Source organism: Pinus tabuliformis, chromosome J (genome assembly GCF_031772625.1).
Source record: "Pinus tabuliformis cultivar Carrire ecotype Pingquan chromosome J, CPIR1, whole genome shotgun sequence".
NCBI lineage: Eukaryota > Viridiplantae > Streptophyta > Pinopsida > Pinales > Pinaceae > Pinus > Pinus tabuliformis.
Window position 1 is genome coordinate 1,018,878,632 of NC_142295.1, and position 8,664 is coordinate 1,018,887,295.

Consider the following 8,664-nt stretch of genomic DNA (forward strand, 5'->3'; position numbering starts at 1 on the left):
AAGTAGAGTCAATGGCCACATACATAATCCTAATCAGCAGAATACACATAGGCATGCACTTTTTCCAACATTTATGACCACACAGATACCCATCTCGTCCATCGTACCAGTAGTCATTTCCTGATTAAGTAACTAAATAAGCAGCTGTCAGAGTAGGAGCCGCAATATCTTTTCCCATTAAGCATAAAGTTAGTTAATAAATAAACACATCATGGAAAAATAAATACGCCATGCAGCCCACTTTGTACCTTTGAGTCCACGTCAGGGTTGTCGCGTCCAAGTCGGCCGGTGGCAGAAAATTCTAGATAAAACGCATGGGAAGACTGACTGAGTAATTAGTTATTAAGGCCTCGTCAATCAGGGTACATCATGTCAGGACGGGCTACTTAATTCGCAGAAGAATGAAGGGAATTCCAAAATTCCAATTGTAAACAACAAAATAGTTACAAGTTCGCTCTCAAGAACAGGAGTAGAGACAAAAACAGGAAGCCTCCAGTGCATATAGTTTATCACAAGAGAAAGGAGATGGCCAAAGGACTTGTATCAGTTCCACAAGACGCATTGGATGCACGAATTGAAGTAGTCAACAATTTATATGGCAAGTATGACAAGGCAAATCTGATAGACAATGACTTCACAGACTGTTTCCAGTTCCCGGCAATGAAGAGAGAAGTTTACACAGAGGATTTCCTAAAGGAGGATGGCACTAAGTCCTCCAGGGTCAGGGAAGAATTCAAGGGATTACAGAGATCAACAATCCTCCATTTGAGGATCCTACCTGTGTTCGGCACTCAATTTGCCGCGATGCAGTGTACCAAGCTACTAATGAGCAGGATGCATGGAGGTTCATTGTGGCAGGATAGGGAATACCCTATCCATGTGGAAGATATCAGTCAGCTCACAGGACTAGCCAAGGGAGGAAATGCAGTTAGCTTCCAGGCAAGGACGAAGCGGGGCAAGAAGCAGAGTGAAGACAGCATTTATGCCAGATATGGGACCGAGCAGGGCGGGAGAGGAGCGAAGTTAGATAAGATCAACAAGGATGACATTAGATTTTCGTGTTACCTCAGTGCAGGAAAAACGATTCGGCACTTCACAAAGAACGAATGCACCTTAGTGCCATCTCAGTTCCAGAACATTGCTGTCGAGGTGAGGTGCTCAACTGGTCAGCCTATGTCCTCAACGAGCTGTTTGAGGCATGTGAGGATGTATACAGAAGGGATATTGGGTTTGTGTTTGGATATCTATTGATGTCGCTGGCAATGTGGAAATGGAGACCATCGAAGGAGAGGCAAATGGCACCCATCCTCGAGGGACAACTAGTCGTGCTCTAGTATGACCCCTGGAAGGCATCAGGAGACCCCATCACAAACGAGATCAATGAGATAGCCTTCAAGGACTGGTATGAGCAAATGTTGGCCACTGTCAAGTCGACAGAAAGGATACCGAAGGCTCTGTTAGACGAGTTCTCAAAAGACCTTTGGTTTGGCGCCTCCCTTGCGCATACCTGCGGCTAATGTGCACCCATCCTCAAATGTTTAAGATGAGACCTCTGAGGTTTGTCCTAACTGAGGAAGCACTACACAGAGAAGTGGGCTCATGGCCGAGAGTGGCATACGAGATAACAGAAGTCAAGCACAATTACCTCTTTGGAGTGCTAACTCCACAGGTGCAAGGTGAATATGGGGCCGACAGCAGCAGGAAGTGGCCATTCGAGGACAAAATCGAGCCAATGGTGCTCCAGATGGAAGAAAGGATGTTTGAGCTCCAACGAACAATCACTAGCTTCGAGTCAGGTGAGAGAAACTACCCCGCCATATTTCAGGGCTCCACCATGTTTACACCGATCATCACGATGTCACTGGCCATGAAGCTCCCAACTGGAGTAGCACAAGCCCCCTCTCATCCCACAGTTCCCAAGCCCAAGAAAAAGCAAGTCACCCCCAAACTGTCAAGAAACCTGAAGATAATCCGCTAACTATGATCGTTGACCTTACTGTGGAGGTCAAGCAATCAATCCCTGCAACCACCATCATTGAAGAGATCCCCACCACCACCTCCACCACATTACACCAGTCACGGGAGCCATCCCCGCACACTACATCAACCTCTGTGACTTTATCTGAAACCCTTCAGCCTGGCCGGAGAGGGATGACTGCGGAAGTACAAGTCCAGTCAGCAGGTAAGATAGAGGGCACTACTCATACCACCGAGATGCAACCTACAGAACTCACCACATTCCCGATGCTTGGGTCAGACCCACTAGAAGGGGGAAACTTGGATTCTGCTCTACAGGGTGGAAGGGTTGAGCTGTACCTGCCACCCTTCCCTATAAGTCTCTCAATCTTCCTGATTCCAAACATCATTCCACCCACTCCACAGTTCACCAAGCCATCATAGAAAACCCATTCACCTACCTTCCATTCCAACAAATCCATCACCAGTGGCCTACCCCTACAGTAGCAGTTGCCAGACCCTAGAACAATGCAGGCCGAGATGCTCCAGCACTTTTCGTCGTCCCAATTGTTTTCATTTATTCAGCAAGCAGCACACAAAACCGAAAGGCTCTATGTGGTGAAGTAAAATTATAAGTGCGGACACAAACAAATTCCTCTAGCCTGATAATGGGTCTGGCCAGAGCTGATACATTCTATGGAAGATTTCATTAGGTTAGAACCATTTAAGATGGCCTACCTCTTAGTACACTTATTTTGTTTAATTATGTCCTTGTTTGCTCGCTCCAGCTATCTCTCGCTTCCTTCTTCAAGCACCTGAAACAAGTAAACAACAGCAAACAAAAACCGTGATAATAGACAAATTGTAATTCAAACTACCTAACAATTCAAGAAACATTAAGCCATGAATACGTAAGATGACAAATCATGTAGGAAATCAATCGATAGTTTCATATATATTGATATCAAGAAGAGATTACAACCATTGTCTCGATGTTGCGGTTCTCCTTTGACAAGACCAGGTTCCCACACACTTCTGCTATCATTTCATGAAGGCCTCAATCAATAATATTGTTAAGGCTCTTCCCTTTACACTTCACTCCAAACCAAATCACACTTCTTCCTCACACAACTAGATAGCTACAACTATTAATAGCTTGTTGTTTTATTCCAAACCAAAATAGCACTAGCTTGTACTTGGGAAGAAGGGAGGTTTATATAAGATGAATGGATGGGAGATGGATCATCTTCTCATGGGAGAAGGTCTTATCCCTTGAGGTAGTTCCATAATTATAGGGGAAAGGAGCCCAAACTGACATCCTCGACCCCATCCGCCCAAACCATTTACTAGACTTTTGTTACGAAGCTTCTAGAGCTGGAAGCTTTGGCTCTTAATTTAAAAAACTTTCCATAACAGGTCCGGCACGGCTGGAACACAGCTTAGTCACTTCAGTCAGTGCTAGGGACAGTGCTAATCTCTGCACATCGACGCAAGAAATACAAGGGTCATTGGCGTCGGTCTTGTAAACTAGGTAAAACAGAATTTTCAGGGGAAATGGTGCAAAAGGGAATTGATCTGCTCATGAAGAGGGACACAATGGGGTTTCTTCATGAAGGGAAAGCATGTAGGTTTCACTGTAGATGTCCTCTAGGATCAAGGAATGGGGAGTATAGGGACAGTGACAAAAAATTTTGTAACAGATGCCCCCTAAAGCATGAAGACCGAACTAGAGTGAGTGATGAAATGATTTAGGAATCAGTGTGGGGAACCGTAGTCTGTTGTCGGAAAACCTTCAAGCAAGTACAGATACATATACATAACTGGAAACTCTGTCAAATGATACATGAATCATGCCATGGATGCAACCATCTAGAGAATGATCATGTAACTGGATCCAGATATGGGCGCAACCATCCGTCAAAGAGGATCATAATGAAACCAAGGTATGGTTGCAGCCATCCAATAATGAGAAGGATCACATATGATAACTCATGTTATAGTCGCAGCCATCCATCTGAAAGAGACATGTATATCAACATAACCATGTCACATCACTTTGCAACTTGGACTTTTGTGATCTGAGCCCAGGATCTTGTGCTCCAACACAACCTAATCAAAGTACAAATTCTAACATACGAATAGATGTGTTGACGTCGAACATGCTAGAAAGCCGCTTGATTACTAGTTAATGATGTAAATTGTTAACAAGTGCAAGTGAAACCACCAATAATGACAATTGTCCTCAAGGTACTATCAGCACAATCCACGGAATATGAATAGAGGAACTGAAGTCAAACACCCATGAAATCACTTGATTGAAATCCAATGATGTGAACTTGTCGTCGAGTGTGAAGAACTTTTCATTAGGGCATGCAAGCTCTATGGTACTAGAAGGGAGTCTATCGGTCAACTTCCTGGATAATGAGTTGAAGTTGACGGGAAATGACCATGTCGAAGGAGGGCCATAATGTTTCCCACATCATCGACGCAAGACGAAAGGATGCAAAATGATTTTGGGTGATACATAGAATCAGAGGTAAGTGTAACTGCAAAAGGACAACTCTTGAACATATTGGCAACACAACTCGAAGTTAGGCAGATTTTGGATCCATAGGATCGGTGATCATGATGACATGGCAAAGATCAAATGGAAGGCCAAAATGAACGACCCAACCCAGGAAGGTCAACGATTCAAAGGAGGATATCCCAACCCGACACGAAGCAAAAAGTGTCATGTTCAAGAGTGAGTTGCCGACACAACTAATAGATTTCCAAATTTTCCCCCACCATTTCTAGCAGGTACCCCAATTATTTTTTATCGCAAGCTTGAAGGGGATAGCATATGCTTGCACTGTAAGTTCATCCTTCGGATGAATATGACCTAGTAAGTTTAATGAGCCCTAGGAAGGAGAAGCTCATGTTCGTCATGGTGATGAATCCATGTCGTTTAATAGTTTAACGAGTCTGACAAAGGTGTAACTTGGTATCTTTTTCATGTTTAGAGAGTTTGAAAAAGACATGTAAAAGAAAACTCCACATGGTCCCTTTTGTACATTTGTGTCTCTCAAGCCCGAAAAGGTAGAAAATGATACTTTAGAGAACCGCTTGACCATTTCAGTCAAGGAGTACCTTTTTCGTAAATAGTCCCTCCCAGCTCGAAAAAGGCGTAAACTTATAGTGGGCGCACGACATTTCACATCCGTTAACGAGTTCAAAACGACAAAGGCTCGGCCTCTTTTCACTTTTAAAGGGTCAGAAAAGAGCTTGAAAGCGGACCGCCCATTTTATCTTTTTTACGAGTCAAATGGGAAAAACACTCGACAATATTTTCATATGAGCTTAAAGAGTTGAGAAAAGAGTTGAAACGTGACTCGTTATCATCGTTGAGCATCCATCACCTGTCGCTACGCAAAAATGTAAAGTGTATTATCCAGTTCTTGAGGAAAAATAGGTTAAAATATTTACAAAACTTGATATTTTCATGAAAAAATGAATAAAAAGGAGAAAAGTGTTGGGTGCGGGATCCCCCAAGGGAAGTTTTGGGGCTAAAATCCTAGATTTTGGTCATAAATTGTATCTTTGATGTAAATACTCCGCATTTTGTGGGCGCAAAGTGTGTAGATGAGTCATAGGGTTATCCGCCCTTAATTTTGTAATGTAATTTCGGCTAGAGAGATCTACCCATGGTCGCGGACCATGGGATTGTATAAATAAAGCAAGGCCCTAAGTTGTAAAAAAAGGAATTGAATGATGATGGAATAGAAGCATAGTAGAAGATCTAAGGGTAAAGTCAAGTCTTTGGGTTGTAGAGTAGTAGAAGGCTCTGTAGCTGAGTGTGCAGAGGCCTAGTAGTCCGCAGCTGAGTGCACAGACCCCTGTAGCTAAGTGCACAGGGCGAGTAAAGTCTGTAACTGTTGAAGAATTAAGAAAGAGAAGTTGTACATCAATTCTATGTATTTATTTCTAGTTTTCTGTATCAAATATATTGGGTATAAATTGCATTTTTGTTGTCTATATGGTGCATGAACATATATAATTGTGTAGATTAAGTGAATGTGAGTTAAAGTATCTGTTTACGCAAAGTTGACCAACATCTATAAGAGGATAAGTAAGATACGCGGTGTAACTTGGAAAAATAGCGCAGATCACTACCATAGCAACACGAAATCACCTCAGCCCCTGGTTAGGGTTGTGCGAAGGACAATTATAGCAGATCGTGAAGGTACCGCAGGTCAGAACAGTGCGTGAAGTAACCTGTGTGAAGGTAGGCACAGTTGGACTAAATCGACCGCTCAGACATCTCGAAGGGTGCAGAAACTTGGTTCCAGCATCCCCCCATACTGCTTCGGGTGAGACTTCATTCCATGCTCTACGGGCTGATGCCGAAAGGGCCTGTAGTGTAGGGATTTGTTTGGCTAATTAACTATGAACCTGGGTCGGGCCCATCAAGCCAACAAAAAGTAAATATATTTTTACCATTTACCATTTTACCTTGCTGTGAAAACTTTTTTACTCACTTTTGCCCTAATTGTTTCGGAGCAAATTGCAGGAGATACGGGAGGTCATTCACCAAGCCGCTAGTTACAGGTAATAGCCAAAGCCTTGAGCTCCATTTTCATGTCTTTTATTCCTGTTTTTAACCATTTTTTTTGTTTTTTTAGTGGGTTTTGCAAAAACTTTTTCGCCCTCAGTGGCGCGACTTCTGGGAATGGAACCACGCCGACCAAGGATCATTAACAAAGCCAGTTGCACTAAAACAAACACGTCAGCGCTGTGAATAGGGAAAATGCCTATTTCCTCAAAAAATCACCGTTAAAACTCAAAAATTATGGGCCAAGCATGATTGTTGATGCAAATTAATGGATTTTGCATGAAAGAATCACCGAAAATGGTGGACTAGAAAGAACGGGAACATGAGGATGTTGACACCCAGGCAATGAATGATCCAAATTGCTTGGAAGCTTTGAGGGCTTACAGGCTCCTCAAATTCTTTCTCACGCCAGGGATGCGGGCCCAACCCGAGTTTCTTCGGTACCTGATTAGTCTTTGGGACATTAATCAGGAAATATTTGTCATTGGTGACCAGGCCCTGGAGTTGGAAACTTCGGATATATACTTTGTCATTGGACTATCCCGAAGAGGGGAACCAGTGAACTTGTATGGGTCACGACCAATTGGGGCAAGCATATCCTCATTGCTTGCTGAACACTACCCTGAGGCCCTGAAATCCAAGAGTGGGAAGATTGAGATTTCCAGTGTTCAGGATCTGACACTGAGAGTGCTTTTATTGACCATCAATAGAGTGGTGGGGTCCCAGGCAGAACATGATACCAACAAGTTGAAGTTCCTATATGCTATCGACTGTACAACTCCTATGATCTTCAACTGGGAAGAGGCCATGAAGATCAACATAAAGCGCCAGCTATCCAAAGCTAAGGTGGGGAATCTGAAGAAATTTTGCTTCGAATATATGCTCGTGACCTTTTTCTTGGAATGGGTGCCACTGTTCCAGTATCAGCTGACTGAGGTAGATCCTCCTATGCCACGCAATCCGCGGATGGCCCGTTGGAGTCATTTGATGCCCAAGATCACTAGGGTTCAGCACATGTCATACAGACCTGCATTCTTTTCATGGCTACGACAACAGAAGATCGTCATGGAGGACTGGACATATAGTGGCATTGACTTCCATGGAGATCTGGACATGCCCTTACCAGATGGAGAGGATTTTGACGATGAAGGTAAAAAATCAACTTTTTAATTTTGAGATTTTTTAATTGTTTTTGGTATATATGTGCTTATAATATTTCTCTTGTTAATGCATACGTTGGACCAGAGCAGCCTGCTGGGATGTCCCCAATAGCCAGACGAGTCCCCCGCCTAATTGATGTTATCACTCCTTATCAGGAGGGGAGTGACAACGAGGAGGAGATCACGAGGAACCTTGAGGGGTTGACTCGTGGTATCCCTGAGTATGCTCGGGTAGGAGACATTCCTCGTCAGTACCAGAGACACAGGGTGAGAGTCTCGAATCAGATCCATTGATTGTTGGCTCGTGTTATATGAGCTGTATCATGCTACCACAATCACCATGCTGATTAGTTCCTAGGTCCAGCACTTACATTTTTTGAGGCCTGCATGCCACGGATATATGAGGCCTGCAATCCGTCGATGTTATTTTAGATACACATATTATTTTTTGGGGTTCTGATGTATCAAACATTATCACCATATATATATATATCTATATATATATATATATATATATATATATATATATATATATATATATATATATATATATGTTGTATTATATTGTCTAATATGGTACAAATGGTTTGTTTTATCTTTTCACATGTTTCGTAAATGTCTATCCAACACATAATTAGCTAATGCATATGTCAATGTATTCATGCGTCTAGGAATATGATGACATGTAATGTAATCAAATGTCTTTCCAGTAGACAAATACGGAGATACATTCTCAATATTTGAGGGTTCTGACAGAATATTTCCCATTGAGTTGAAGGACAACAAGCTGCAAATCCGGGTTGACAACTAACTCTCTAATGTCGAGAGCAATGGCTTCTGACAATAGTTCACTGCCTACACTGTATTTAGCAATGTTGTTAGTTGTGCGACCTAGACAGATACCTTGAAGGTCAATCAACTTACCGTTAGGGTCATAAATAGTCCATGCTGCGGATG